The sequence below is a fragment of the Herpailurus yagouaroundi genome, unplaced genomic scaffold (genome assembly GCF_014898765.1).
Source record: "Herpailurus yagouaroundi ecotype Mexico unplaced genomic scaffold, PumYag 28, whole genome shotgun sequence".
Lineage (NCBI taxonomy): Eukaryota > Metazoa > Chordata > Mammalia > Carnivora > Felidae > Herpailurus > Herpailurus yagouaroundi.
The window spans coordinates 31,778,227-31,791,696 of NW_024412376.1; the positions used below are offsets into that span (position 1 = coordinate 31,778,227).

Genomic DNA, 13,470 nt, shown 5'->3' on the forward strand with positions numbered 1-13,470 from the left:
GGCAGGTGGATTGCTGCTAAGATGTCAGCACAGTAATAGGTCAGAGGAACTGGATATCAGGGGGCTGAGAAGACACATGGTTTGGTGTTATCTAAGAAATTCGTTTTTTCCCCCCATTTAAATTGAAACAAAAACAAAACGAAAGCTTTACAAGCACACTGATAAGAAAGTGCCTAACTTTCAAAAGTGGCAAATTATTTCAGTGAAAAGATGCCCTTATGAAAGCCTATAGACAGCCCTAAACCTCTTAGGTTTCACTCCAATGGAAATAATTTGAGGAGCTAATCAGAGTGCATGAACTGCATTTTGAGTGCTGAACGAACATTATCAATGTTAATTTATAAGTTAATTTATAAGTTATTACCTGCTGATAAATGAAATTTATTGCATACAGCTCTGGTATGTTTCAGAAAGCAAGTGATCTAATTTCAAAGAGGATTGGCAATATGCACTATCTTTATCTAAATCAATGAAATTTATGTGAAAAGGTAAAGCCACATCACGTTTAGCACATTATTCCCAATTCTTTTTTAATGCGGACATGTTGAGTTAACAAGTCTCAAACCACTTTTAAACAACAGTAGTTTTTAAATGTTTATTTTTCAGGTGTCCTCTGATATTTTATTAAACTACATTCATTCATTTGTATTTTTAGTACCTTTATTTCATTTATTAGTGAATACTTTTTTTTTTCTGTTCATTTCGCTTGTCAATTTAAACTTCTATTGTTAGTATTTGGCACGTTCTGATCAATAATTCTTCAACCAAGAGTTCGGTTTTAGTTTCATGTTAATTTCCTCAACTCCCCTGGCAAGCTTTGCCGGCATCGTGGCTAACATTCGCAGCGCCGGAAAGGACATATTCAGAGATCTGATCTTTTCTTTTGAATCATCAGCGCATTCTGAAAAACCACGAGACACTCCACTGCAAAGCTACTGGGTTTCCTTTGATTGCGTGTACTCACTGCGCTCAGGGCTGGCGCTGAAACTCCCTCCAGCACAGCCCCCGCTGAAGCCTCCACCGCGCGGCTGCGCCCGCCTGCTCTCTCTGCTTCCAGCGCGGCCAGCCTTTACTTCCTGCTGGGACAGTTACCTGTGACGGGGCGGGAGAAGGGAGGGTTCTAGCACCTATGACTCAGAAGTCTGTTGCCTCGGCTCGACCTGACTGCCCGGGCAGCCACTACTTCCTGTGGGGACAATTACAGACAGACCGACGAGTGGAGGAGGAAGCGCTCTAATAAAAGAGACCCGGAGGCAGCCGAGGGCAGCAGGTTAGGAAACACCTTCCTCCAGCACCGGAGTGCAAGGTCTTGTGACTCACGTGGCTCCGAGAAGGCGTCCTCAGACCATCTGTCAATCAACCAGCAAACTAGAAAGACTTTTGTGTATTTTAGGAGGTGATTGCTCAGGGAGCTCTTTGTGTGTCACCCTTTAAATGTCACGGGGCTTGGTAGTATGTTGTACTGTTCGTGGATGAAACAAAAAGCCAAGGAATTTCACACAATCGTAAAAGGCTATGTGAAAACTGAATTTGCTTTCACTATCAAGAAATTCATCTGAACCACTAAGGTCACTAACATCTCGTGACATCACAAGACATCACTTGTAATCAGTATAATCAGTAATCCTTTGTAAATGCACCCAGACCATTTACCTGTAACTCTATAAATCTATAAATATTAGATATTTAATATCTATAAATATATAATATCTATTTATCTATAAATCTATATATCTATATAATATCTATTTATCTATAATATCTATATATCTATATCTGTATAATATATATTTATAAATCTATAAGTATTAGATATTTATCTAATAGGTACTGAGTACCTTGTGAGAATGTATGTTCTGTATCTCTTAAACTTGATTGTGTTACAATCACTGAGGAGGTTTTCTGTTTTATTTAGTTTTTAAAATACTAATACCTGGACCCCACGGCCGGCCAGCTGAAATAGAATCTCTGGGGATGTGGACTAAGGATCATTTTCTCCTCCAGGTGATCCTGTTGTGAAGCCAGCCTCGAGAATCATATTCTAGATCAATAGTTGTCAAATTTTTATTGCTGGTAACAATTACCTGGAGAATGAGTTAAGATACAGATTCCTGACATCTCGATTTAGATTTGAGAAAGACTTCTCTAGTCCTCCACCGTCTGATATGTAGCCTTTAATTGCATATGGCTATTCTAATTTAAATTAAAAATTCAGTAGTTCACTTGGACACTTCTTAAGTGTTCAGTAGCCACATGTGCAGATTATAGAAAATTTCTATCATTGCAGAAAGTTCTGTCGGACAGCACTGTTCTAGACTCAAGAGCCCTGAGAGTGCAGCAGTGGCCTAGGGAGACTCTTTCCTTCATGTAGATTCCAGAATATCAAGTGGCACAGATATGAACAAATAAGTTCAGAAAAGGGAAAGGGGAAGTGCTGGGTTCTGTCCCAGTCGAAGAGATCAAGGAAGTCCTGTCTGAGGAAGTGACATTTAACTGAGACAATTCAGTGGTTGGTAATGATTGTAGGGTTACAAGTGGGAGAAAGCATAAGGCCTGCCCAAAGAGGCCTTATCCTGGAAGGAAATTCTGCTTTAACATTATTCACTTTTATAAGTGATAGTGTAAGAAGCACATGGGAAGGAAAAGCATCATGTCACTGAAAGAATTAAGAAAGCTAAGGCTTCTTACCTGAGGGAAAGGATTAATTTAGTGGTTCAGAAAATTTTTGAGGAAATGAGTTCCCCTTTCCTCACAAACGCTCTCCCCCACAAAACATAGGGCCGAAAGCCAACCTAGAATTGTTTCACTTCATGATTGCAAGAGACCTCAATGATCATGTGCTTTATCCTTGCTTCGGATTTGCATTGAGAAACTGAGACTCACATTGTTGTGAATTCCCTAAAATCTTTTTTTTTTAAATTTTTTCATTATTATTTTTGAGAGAGACAGAGAGACAGAGAGCAAGCAGGGAAGGGGCAGAGAGAGAGAGAGAGACACACACACACACAGAATCAGAAGCAGGCTCCAGGCTCTGAGCTCTCAGGACAGAGCCCGATGCGGGGCTTGAACTCACAGACCCCGAGATCATGACCTGAGCTGTAGTCAGCTGCCCAACCGACTGAGCCACCCAGGCACCCCCGAATTCCCTAAAATCTTAAAGTGAGTTGGGGGCTGAGTCAGGCTTGAGGACATTTGTTAGGGGATGTTCCCAGGGCCAATGCTTTTCACATCATGCCACAGATCCAACCCAAACATGGATGATCTTCTATTTAAACTCAAATTGTCCTTTGAGGTTGTTTCCTATGCACTAATGTCTAAACATAAAGGTCTGTGTTGAGGAGCACTAGGAAGTCCAGGTTAGCTTCATCTACTAGCTTTTTACCTCTGGAAAAGTCACTTAATCTCTCTAAACCTGTTTCCTTTTATATATTATTACTGACATAATGAGATCTGTGTACCTCATCCTTTTATGTGGTCAAAGATAAAATGCATAAAAAATACTATTAGGACTTCTGGTTTCTGCCATGGCATTTAAAGATCTTGGGCGTTATCACTTCTGTCATCAGGACAAGAAGAAGGCTAAACACACTGAAAATCAAGAACTCTTCTTAGATCTACCAGATCATTGAGATCACAAGGTAAATCACCTCCCTGAAAAAACGGTAGAGATAGGTGAATGCAGAGCATTGCACCTTATGAGCCACTAGAGCCAGTAATGGGTAAGGGCTCTTCAACAGTAATGGTGAGGACCCAGGGTCAGGGGAGCACGCACACTGTAACGAGTTTACCTTCAGGAGTCCTGCCAGGTTCTCTCCATGAAGATAAGAGAAAAATTCCCTCTTGATTCTGGCAAGGGGAGGGAAAAAGGAGCCGTTATGAAACACGCCCAGAGCCTTCTGCTCTCTGAAATAAAAACTAGCCTTCTAGGTAAGCTTCTTTATCAGAACTTTACCTGACTTGGAAGAGGAGCAATTGGGTGACTTAAGCCCCTTTTAGTCTTCCCGTGTCTCACTGGGGGAGAAAGAAAAAAGGGTCCAGGGATTCCGGCTCACTAAAATTAAGGAGTACATAAGATTAGAGTGCTTCCACTCCCCAATATCTTATCACCATGTTAAAATTGTTCCGGTTCAGTAACAGTGGATTACAAGTGAGAGAGCTGGAAGACACAGACACTGTTTAAGAAGGAGTTTCTGGGGCGCCTGGGTGGCTCGGTTAAGCATTGGACTTCTGCTCAGGTCATGATCTCATGGTTCCTGAGTTCGAGCCCTGCGTTGGGCTCTGCGCTGACAGCTCAGAGCCTGGAGCCTGCTTTGGATTCTGTGTCTCCCTCTCTTTCTGCCCCTCCCCCACTCACACTCTGTCTGTCTGTCTCTCTCTCTCTCTCTTAAAAATAATAAACATTAAAAAAAGAAAAAAATGGGAGTTTCTAAGAAAACACAAAGGCAAAAGAAGAGACAGAGGAAGGACATTAGGGGAAATTGAAACCCATGACAACTACAGCTGTAGCAAATATAAACACAGCCTAACCCCTGGTTATGTAAAAAGAAAACCTCACACTAAAGGCCTGTTTACAACAGTGTCTATTATTTGATACATCATATCTAGCTTATAAAAAAATTGCAAGAAATAGTAAGAGGCAAGAAAAAAACACAGACTAAAGAGATAAATCAAACCTGAGAACGAGACTCAGATATGGTAGACATTTTGGAATTTTCAGACTTCAGATTTAAAATACCTATTATTAGTATACCAAGAGCTCTACTGGAAAAAGTTAACATACAAGAAAAGATGTGTAATATGAGAGATGAAAACTTTACGAATCAAAAGAAAATGCTAGAAAACAGACACACTGCAACTGAACCAAAGAATGCTTTTTTACAGCTGAGAACGTCAGTGAGCTTAAAGATATATCAGCAGAAAGTTTGCAAACTTAAATGTAGAGAGAACATAGCATTAAAGTAAAACACAACAGAATATCCAAAACCTATGGGAAAATTACAAAAATGTGTCAAATATGGGTAATGAGAGTACCCATAGTAAAAAGAGAAAGGAACAGAAGTATTTGAAGTAATATTGGCTGAGAATTTTCCAAAATTAATGATATATGATACCAAGTCACAGATCCAAGAAACTCAAACACCAACTAGGATAAAAGCAGAAAATATCTGCATGTAGGCAGGTCACATTCAAATTGCAAAAAAAAAAAAAAAAAAAAAAAAAAAAAATCAGGCAAAGAAAAAAGAGAAGGAAAAGAATATAGTTCAGAAACTTGGATTCAGATAAAGAAAGGAAGGACATGAGGAAAAAAATAAATGAAGACAAAATAAGACCTTTTACTTTTCATTCTTTTTTTTTTTTTTTTTTTTTTTAGCGTTTATTTATTTTTGAGACAGAGAGAGACAAAGCATGAACGGGGGAGGGTCAGAGAGAGGGAGACACAGAATCGGAAACAGGCTCCAGGCTCTGAGCTGTCAGAACAGAGCCCGACGCGGGGCTCGAACTCACGGACCGCGAGATCATGACCTAGGCCGAAGTCGGCCACTCAACCGACTGAACCACCCAGGCGCCCCTCATTCTTAATTGATCTAATAGATAACTACAAAACAATAAGAGCAACAGTGTATTAGGTGGTTACAGATTATGGTTATAGCTTATATGGTCATATAGATTATAGCACAAGTGAAACGAATGACAGCGATTTCAGAAGTGACAGGAGGGAAGAATTAGGAATAGTCTATCATAAAGTACTTACACTATCTGTGAAGAGGTAAGGTGTTATTTGAAAGTGAATTTAGATAGGTAGTAAATGTATACTGCAAGATCTAAGGCAATTCCTAAAAAACTGGTAAAAAGAAGTATAGTTGATATGCCAAGAGAGAAGAGAAAGTGGAATCATAAAAAATGCTTAAATGAAACCAGAGAAAGTAGAAAAAAAAGGGGAGGGCGAGAAGACAAAGGAAACAAAGAATAGGTCAACAAATAGAAAATAGTGTAGGGTAGGTATTATTCCACCTTAAATGTGAATAGTCTGAATACAACAATTAAAAGATAGGGCAAATAAAAACAGAACCCAACTACATGATGTTTACCGGAAACCCATTTTAATTATAAAGACACAGATTATATGGGGTGGAGAAAGCTATACCATGCTAACACTAATCAAAAGGAAGCTGGACTAGGTATTTTAATTTCAGATAAAGAAGACTTCAGAACAAGGAAATTATCAGGGACAAAAAGAGGCATGACATAATGATAAAGGGGTTAACTCTCCAGGAAGACATGACATTCTTATGTATGCACATCACTGCAGAGTATCAGAATATATGAGGCAAAAACAGTTAAAATTGCAAGAAGAAATTGACACAAATTCACTGCTCTAGTTGGAGGCTTCAACACCCCTCCATAGTAATTGACAGATCAAGCAGGCAAAAAAAATCAGTAAAGATAGAGTTGAACTGAATAGCAGTATCATCTTCTGTATCTAATTGACAGTTATATAATATTTCATCCAACCACAATAGACTACACATTCTCCTGAAGCTCACATAGATCACAGACTAAGAGAGACTACGTTCTGGACTATTTAATATATCTTCACGAATTTAAACGAATAAATATCACAGAAAGTATGCTCTCAGACCACACTGAAGTTATACTAGAAATACATAATGGAAAGAGAGCTGGAAAATCCCAAAATATTGGAATATAAAAAACACATATAAGTAAGTCATGAATCAAGGAAGAGCTCTCAAAATAAAATATACATCAAACTAAATGAAAGTGAAAATATTATGTATGAAATATATGACATGCAGTGAAATCAGTGCTTAGAGGGATAGAATTCCTATATTAAAGAAGAAAGCTTTGAAATTAATAATCTAAGTGTATACAGTAGGAAACCAGAAACAGAAAAACAAATTAAATCCAAAGTAAGGAAAAGAAAAAAAAAAAGGCTAGAGTATAAATCAATAAAATTGAAAAACAGAAATCAATAAAGAGAATCTATGAGACAAAAAGCTGGTTATGTGAAAAGAGAAATAAAATTAAGAAATCTCTAGCCAGGCTAATTAAAAAAAGGAAAAAGAAGACACAAATTACTATTACTAGAAATGAAAAAGATGCCATCACTACTGATATTCTGGATGCTAAAAAATAAGGAATATTAAGAACAACTTTATACCCACATATTTGATAACCTAGATGAAACAGACCAATTGCTTGAAAGACACAATCTGCCAAAACTCACTCAAAGAGAAATAGATAATCTGAATAAGCCTGTATCTATTAAAGAAACTGTATCAATAATTAGTAGCCTTGTAAACAGAAAGCATCAGTCCTAGAAAAGTGCACCAGTGAATCAAACATTTAAAGAAGAACTTATACCAATTATCTACAATGTCTTCCAGAAAACAGCAACAGAAACACCTCCTAACTTATTCTGAGACCATCATTATCTTTTTTTTTTTTTTAATTTTTATTTTATTTATAAATTTTTTTTTCAACGTTTATTTATTTTTGGGACAGAGAGAGACAGAGCATGAACGGGCGAGGGGCAGAGAGAGAGGGAGACACAGAATCGGAAACAGGCTCCAGGCTCTGAGCCATCAGCCCAGAGCCCGACGCGGGGCTCAAACTCACAGACCGCGAGATCGTGACCTGGCTGAAGTCGGACGCTTAACCGACTGCGCCACCCAGGCGCCCCAGACCATCATTATCTTAATACTAAAACCAGATAGGGAAGTTACAAGAAAAGAAAATAACCGACCAATATCTCTCATGAACATGGGTGCAAAAATCTTCAACGAAATATTAGCAAATATAAGCCAACAACGTATAAAAAAGTATTGTATGCCATGATCAAATGGGACTTATCTCAGCTATGTAAAACTGATTGAACAATCAAAAATCAGTTTCTGTAATTTATCATATCAATAGCTTAACAAGAAAAGTCACATGATCCTATCAATAGGTACAGCAAAAGCATTTCACAAAAATCTAATATCCATTCATAATAAAAAAATACTGAGCAAACTAGGAATAGAGAGGGAACTTCCTCAACTTGATAAAGAATATCTACAAGAAAACTACAGCAAACATATTTAATGGCAAGAAACTAGAACTTTCCCACTAAAGTCAGGAGCAAGAGACGGGTGACCCTTCTCACCACTGCTTTTTAACATTATACTGAAAGTCCTAACTAATATAATAAGACAAGAAAAAGAAATAAAAGGCAACAGATTGGGAAGGAGAAATAAAACTGTCTTTGTTCAGAAATGATATGTTTGTACATATAGAAAATTCCTAACAATTGCCAAAAAGAACTGAAACTAATAAGCAAGTATAGAAATGATGCATGATACAAGATTAATATAGAAAAGTCAATTGTTTTCCTGTATACCAACAATGAACAATAAAATTTATAATTAAAAACACAATTCCATTTACATTAGCACTCACCAAAATAATTTGGTATAAATCTAACAAAATATGTACAAGATCTATACTTGTACATGGGGAAAACTACAAAATTCTGGTGAATGAAACCACAGAAAGACTAAATAAATGGAGAGATATCATTTTCACGAGTACAAGACTTAGTAATGTTAAGATGTCACTTCTTCCCAAGTTGGGCTTGATTCAGTGCAATCCCAATCAAAATCCTAGCAAGTTATTTTGTGAATGTTGGCAGACTGATTCTAAAGTTTATATGGAAAGTCAAAACACCCAGACTCACCAACACAATACTGAAGAAGAACCAAGTTGGAGAAATGACACTACCCAACTTCAAGGCTTATTATCCAGTACTGCAATGAAGACCATGTGGTATTGGTGAAAAAATAGACACATAGGTCAGTGGGATAGAATAGACAGCCCAGAAACAGATTCACACATATATAATCATCTGTTCTTTGGCAAAGAAGCAAAGGCAATTCAGTGGAGAAAGTATCGGTTTTTCAACAAATGGTGCTGAAAGAATTGGACATCCATGTGCAAAACAATGCTAGAGGCAGACCTTACACTTCTCACAACTGAATATGTACCATACACCTAAATGTAAAGCACAAAACTTGAAAGCTTGGAGGAGATGACATAGTACAAAATCTAGGTGAACTCTGGTTTGGTGATGAGCTTTCATAAACAACGCTAAAAGCACAATCAGTGAGATACACAATTGATGAATTGGACTTATTAAAATGAAAAAAAAATGTATGCTCTCCAAGACATTATTAAAAAATGAAAAGACAACCCTCATACAGGAGAACATACTTGCAAAACACATATCTGATTATAACTTCCATCTAAAAATATTTAAAACTCTTAAAAGTCAACAACGCAAGTTGAAAAGTGGACTAACGGTCTGAACAGATCTCACGAAAGAAGATATAAAAATGGCAGATAATCGTACGAAAAGATGCTCAAAGTAATATATCATTAGTCAATTGAAAATTGAAACCGCAATTGCAAATTAAATTGCAGTTTGAACCCATGTACACCTACTAAAATAGCTAAAATCCAAAAATCTGACAATATAAACAGACAGGCTGTGGAGCAATTAGAACCCTCATTCTTTGTTGGTAGAAATGGATATGGTATATAGTTCCTTTTGAAGACAGTTTAGCAGTTTCTTATAAAACTAAACATAGCCTTACCATATTATCTAGCTATCATGCTTCTAGGTATTTATCCAAATGAATTAAAACTTAGGTCTACACAAATGTTTATGGCAGCTTTATTCATAATTGCTAAACACTAGAAGTGCCCAAGATGTCTCTTAATAGGTGAATGGATAGACAAACCATAGTACATCGTACGGTGGAATATTATTTAGAACTAAAGAGAAATGAACTATTAAATTACAAAAAGACATGGATGAATTTTAAATGTGTACTGCTAAGTGAAAAAAGCTAATGGGAAAAAGCTGCATCCTGTATGATTCCAACTCTATGACATTCTGGGAAAAGCAAGACTAGGGAGCCAGTAAAAAGGCCTGTGTTTCAAAGAGTTCAAGGAGAGGAGGGGATGGATGAATATGTGAAGCACAGGGATTGTAAGGACAACAAAACTATTCTTTATGACACTCTCGTGGTGGGTATATGACATTCGACATTTGTCAGAATCCACAGAACTGTGCAACCTAAAGAGTAAACCCTAATATAAGCTCTGGGCTTTAGTTCATAGTAATGTATCAATATTGGCTCATCAATTGTAATGAGGCAACGCATCATTAATATGCAAAGATGCACACTAATGAACCCGTTCATAATAGGGGAAATGTGAGAGGGGAGAGATGGGCCGTATATGGATACTCTGTCCTATCGGCTCATTTTTTCTGTAATCTGAAACTGTTCCAAAAAATAAATCTACAAAAATATTATTATTTTGAGTTTGTGATTATTTTATAGCAGCCACACTCTTTTCCCCAGTCAGGTGAAGCATACCAACTACATTAAATTTAAAATACAGTGATATATATGTGTATACACACACACGCGTGCACTATTTGTTTATCTTTTACAACCATTCACTAAATATGAGAAATACTTCTAAAGTGAGAGTTCTGTCAAGTACTATTTTATTCTTCCCTAAAGAATCAAAACCACTGTTTCCCGTGTGTAATCTCAGAACTCATGTTTATCATTTTACGACCCTTTGGGGTATGTATGGATGTAAGAGCTTTAAAAAATCTGTTATTTTCTCTGCTTCTCCTAGTTGCTAAGTGATCCTAGAGGCTCCTATAAGGTACATTTTGAGGATCTCTATAATGAGAAATTACAAATGGTGTGAAGGCAGAAAAAAACCTGCTGATTCATCAGATAATGTAATAATGTACTTTAAAAATATTTTTAATGTTTATTTATTTTTGAGAGAGAGACAGAGAGTGAGCAGGGGAGGGGCAGAGAGAGAGGGAGACACAGAATCCAAAGCAGACTCCAGGCTCTGAGCTGTCAGCATGGAGCCTGACGTGGGACTTGAAACCATGATCTGCAAGGTGGTGACCCGAGCTGAAGTCGGATGCTTAACTGAGTCACCCAGGCACCCCTGTAATCATATGCTTTAGTGTTTAAAAGAGCTCTTCCTGGTTCTTTGGAAAAGATGGAATCAATTTAACACGAATAATTTTCAAGAAGGGTTTTACTGCATAATGAAACAAACAAAAGTTTCTAAGAATTATTTGAAATTATTAGGTAATATTAGATAAAATACACTATGGTACTGAGTGTTGTTGACTTAATGTTGAGATAGATATTCCTATCTTGATCCAGAGCATATTTTTCATGTTAAATATTTTATAATAAAGTTTATCTTGTTGAATAATAAAACTATTACCTTATGTTGACTTGTTAGAAAGGTTCACAAAAATTAAAGCTTTGTTCCTTAAAAAGTTCACAATTCTGTAAGTATGCTAAACCAGTGATAGTTTTAATCTCCTGAGTTTAAGAAAACACAAACACTATTTGCTTGTTTGTTTTTCATTTATATTAATTTTATAATGTCTTTAAAGCAGTGTAGAATGAGAACATAAAATGAAATAGTTAAGAATAAAGGAAAAAAAAAAAAGGGAACTTATGGCTTGCCTGGGTGGGTCAGTGGGTTAAGACTCTGACTCTTGGTTTTGGCTCAGGTCATGGTCTTATGGTTGGGTTCATGGGATTCAGCCCCCATCAGGCTCAGTGCTGACAGTGCAAAGCCTGCTTGGGATCCTCTTTCTCCTTCTCTCTCTGCCTCTCCTCCACTTGTATGTGTGCACTCTCTCTCTCTCTCTCTCAAAACAAATAAATGAACTTGAAAAAAAGAACAGGGAACTTAGGAAAAAATCAAGATAAAACAAAATAAAAGGTACAGATCCTAAGGACTCATATAACTACTATAATTTAATTTCAATTTTGGTCTGAGTTTCACAAAGAAAAAGGCAAACAATTGGTTAGGATAGTTTACCATTTAACTGCTATTTTTGAATTTTTTTTTTTTAACGTTTATTTATTTTTGAGACAGAGAGAGACAGAGCATGAACAGGGGAGGGTCAGAGAGAGAGGGAGACACAGAATCTGAAACAGGCCCCAGGATCTGAGCGGTCAGCACAGAGCCCGATGCGGGGCTCGAACTCATGGACCTCGAGATCACGATCTGAGCCGAAGTCCGACACTTAACTGACTGAGCCACCCAGGCACCCCTTAACTGCTATTTTTGTAAAACAATTATTCAGGAAAGAAAGGTACTAACAGCACATTTTAGAAACAGCTTTATAAACTTGGAGTGGGTCACAAAAGGTCTGTGTTTGAAGCATTTTTAATGTTACTATTCATTGAATTTTCTTATATCTTTACCATTCATATGCTCATTGGATAAATCTTTATGAAGTATGTATTATAATAAATCAGGCACTGCTCTAGAGATTGGAAGTAGACAAAAATCTCTGCATCAAGTAAGCTTTCACCTTCATAAGGAGAGCCAGATAATAAGTGATATATATAGTATATTAAATAGTAATATATGGAAGGGGAAAAAAGAAAAAGAAAGGAGGAAGGAAATGCAGAATGTATGTGGGTGTGGGTGTGTGTAGGGAAGCTGCATTTTTAGAAGGGTAGTCAGGAAAGGCCTCACTCAGAGAGAGACATTTGAGTAAAGGCATGAATGAGGTGGGGGAAGGGTGAGGGACTGGTGAGCACAGGCCCTGAGGCATATTTGAGGAATGGCAAAGAGGTCACTATGGCTGGGACTAAGGTGGAGAGAAGGGAGAGTGGTAGGAGATGAAGTTAGAGAGGTAATAGTGGTGAACAGGATGGAAGTCATCGAGAGGACTGGCTTTCTTTGGGGAAAATTGGGAACCACTGAAGTATTTTGATCACAGTGGATGTATTAGTTATCCATTGTTGCATAACAGATTATCCCAAATGTAGTAGCTTACATAACACTTATCTCTCACAGCTTCTGTGAGTCATGAATTCAGGAGTATCTTCGGGTAGACTCTCACTGAATGTCTCATAAAGTTGCTGTCAGATGTTGGATGAGGTTTCAGTCATCTGATGATGTAGTTGGGCCTAGAAGGTCTACATTCAAGTTGCTTTACTCACATGACTGTCAAGTTGGGTCCAGCTAATGGTTGAAGACCTCAGTTCTGCTATACATGGGCTTCACCGTGGGACTGCTTGAATGTTCTCATGACATGGTGCATTTTTCCCTAGTGTGAGAAATTAGAAAAGGTGGAAGTGTCATTGTCCTCTATGACCTAGCTTCTGAGATCACACACCATTGCTTCTGCAGTATTCTATGGGTCACACAGTTCGTCCCTGATCCAGTGAGAGAGGAGACTACGTAAATGGCATATGGATACCAGGAGCTGAGGATCACTGGGGGCTGACTTAGATGCTGATTGCCAGGGAAAACGGGAAGAGAATTACTGAAATAATGCCCTTGCATGGGCACAAGCACATGGGATCTAGCACAGAAGCAGAGGGAATAGCCCTTGTT

General features: G+C 37.6%; 1 protein-coding gene across 3 annotated transcripts in view; it reads right to left on the bottom strand.

Annotated features, from left to right (window-relative positions):
• The window catches only part of TMEM144 (transmembrane protein 144), a 47,058-nt gene extending 33,869 nt beyond the window's left edge, over positions 1-13,189 (bottom strand). Inside the window, exons 1-3 of one of the 3 annotated variants that reach the window (XM_040471584.1) lie at positions 12,908-13,189; positions 3,789-3,846; positions 1,934-2,084 (exon numbers count right to left, since the gene is read on the bottom strand). The gene's annotated coding sequence lies outside the window, so the exon portion shown is untranslated. Of the gene's footprint in view, positions 1-964; positions 1,295-1,933; positions 2,085-3,788; positions 3,847-12,907 lie in introns of those variants that run through there. The other 2 variants (XM_040471587.1, XM_040471580.1) reach the window with 2 other exon arrangements.
• Between the last annotated feature and the right edge of the window lie 281 nt (positions 13,190-13,470).